Source organism: Drosophila novamexicana, unplaced genomic scaffold (assembly GCF_003285875.2).
Source record: "Drosophila novamexicana strain 15010-1031.04,08,12 unplaced genomic scaffold, DnovRS2.1 tig00001959-arrow-arrow-pilon, whole genome shotgun sequence".
NCBI lineage: Eukaryota > Metazoa > Arthropoda > Insecta > Diptera > Drosophilidae > Drosophila > Drosophila novamexicana.
In genome coordinates this window covers 203,769-206,334 of record NW_020824914.1, presented here as the reverse complement: position 1 = coordinate 206,334, position 2,566 = coordinate 203,769, and positions in this window count along the sequence as shown.

Here is a 2,566-nt window from a genome sequence, read left to right as displayed (position 1 = left end):
TCATCGTAGGCGGCGGCTGCCGCTGCTGAGGCAAACAGTTTCCCTAGAGAAAATCGAACGTCTCTCGGTTGGTCTTTTAGTCTTTGCCTCCAAGTTGCCGCCCAGCAGTCTCCAGTCTCCACACCCGCGCTCTGATTTCTGGGTCATATTTTGCCCAACTTGAAGTGCCAATTTGAGTGCCACACAGTGACATTTGAAGCCGCCGCCGCCGTCGCCGCCTTCGTCGTCACCGTAGTCGTTGTTGTCGTTGTTGTCGCTAAGAGAAAAAACAACAAATGGAAAGAAAAACGCCAGCTAAGGCCCAGGCACAGGCAGAGGCACAGGCACAAGCACCAGCACGACATGGTCAGGTTGTTTTAACAGCAAACCCAGAGACGGAGGTTTATTTTTATGACCAGCCGTTGTTGCCGCATATGTAAATCAACTCGATGCGTATTAAGCTTTGGGTGCGGAATACCGTGTGTGGGGGGGGCTATAGTACTTATATGTTTGCATATGTCAGTATAGTGTATACTATTGTATATGGCCCAGCGTCTGGTCGTGTACGTGTACGTGAAGAATCTTGAATTGCAATTTCAATAACGAGACACGAAACACTTTCAAGTCAACGCTGGCTGCAAGCCGATGCCACTTGCTCTTGAAGACAAAACCCGAAAATCATACGCTAACAACCGACAGCAGCAAAAGCAAAAATTAACTCAAACGAAATTGAAGCCGCATAGACGCAAGTCCAAATTTACATGCTCATTGGGGAATTATTGGGGCCCATAATTCTAGGCATGAACGATACATCATCTGCTTAAACACGCTGTCGACTTTAGTCTATTTGCTAAATTTTATCAGCATCTATTTTGATTAGCCATAGTTTAAATACATGTATACATGTATCCCCTGATCATTATATATTATCATGTTATCTGTAGATAGCTTCATCTTAAGTATGCAATGCCCCGTTTTTGTACAGCTAGCATAATATTGTAAAGAGACGAATCCAACGGTTAGTTTAAACAATAACATAAAACTACTTTATAGATATTGAACTTAAATATTAACGATTCCCATAAGTCCATTTAGAATTACAATCTACTTCATAAGTTTGATTTAAATAACATTAGCATTAGTATTAATAATATTATTATTATATTTTTATACCCTGAACCCATTAAAAATGGGTATCAGGGTATATTGTATTTGTGCGAAAGCCAAACGTATGTAACAGGCAGAAGGAAGCAACTCCGAACGCATAAAGTATATATATTCTTGTTCAGCATAAATAGCTAAGTCAATTTAGCCAGTATATAGACATGGGTAAAAATTACCACCCCCATATCTCGGCCAAATCTCATCCGATTTTCACGAAGTTTGGCTTTTTCTTCATGGTTTTCCCTCTTGATAAATGTGGCATTCAAATCTGAACACCGATTTTCTGGTCGAAATTCATGTCCAAATCTAGCCCCAAGATTCGTATATAGACATGGGTCAAAAATTGCCACCCCCATAACTCGGCCAAATCTCATCCGATTTTCACGAAGTTTGGCTTTTTCTTCATGGTTTTCCCTCTAGATTAATGTGGCATTCAAATCTGAACACCGATTTTTTGGTCGAAATTCATGTCCAAATCTAACCCCAAGATTCGTATATAGACATGGGTCAAAAATTGCCACCCCCATATCTCGGCCAAATCTCATCCGATTTTCACGAAGTTTGGATTTTTCTTCATGGTTTTCCCTCTAGATTAATATGGCATTCAAATCTGAACACCGATTTTTTGGTCGAAATTCATGTCCAAATCTACCCCAAGATTCGTATATAGACATGGGTCAAAAATTGCCACCCCCATAACTCGGTCAAATCTCATCCGATTTTCACGAAGTTTGGCTTTTTCTTCATGGTTTTCTTTCTAGATTAATGTGGCATTCAAATCTGAACACCGATTTTCTGGTCGAAATTCATGTCCAAATCTAGCCCCAAGATTCGTATATAGACATGGGTCAAAAATTGCCACCCCCATAACTCGGCCAAATCTCATCCGATTTTCACGAAGTTTGGATTTTTCTTAATGGTTTTCCCTCTAGATTAATGTGGCATTCAAATCTGAACACCGATTTTTTGGTCGAAATTCATGTTCAAATCTTACCCCAAGATTCGTATATAGACATGGGTCAAAAATTGCCACCCCCATATCTCGTCCAAATCTCATCCGATTTTCACGAAGTTTGGATTTTTCTTCATGGTTTTCCCTCTAGATTAATGTGGCATTTAAATCTCAACACCGATTTTTTGGTCAAAATTCTTGTCCAAATCTTACCCCAAGATTCGTATATAGACATGGGTCAAAATTTACCACCCCCATAACTCGGTCAAATCTCATCCGATTTTCACGAAGTTTGGCTTTTTCTTCATGGTTTTCCCTCTAGATTAATGTGGCATTCAAATCTGAACACCGATTTTTTGGTCGAAATTCAAATTCCAAATCTTACCCCAAGATTCGTATATAGACATGGGTCAAAATTTACCACCCCCATAACTCGGTCAAATCTCATCCGATTTTCACGAAGTTTGGCTT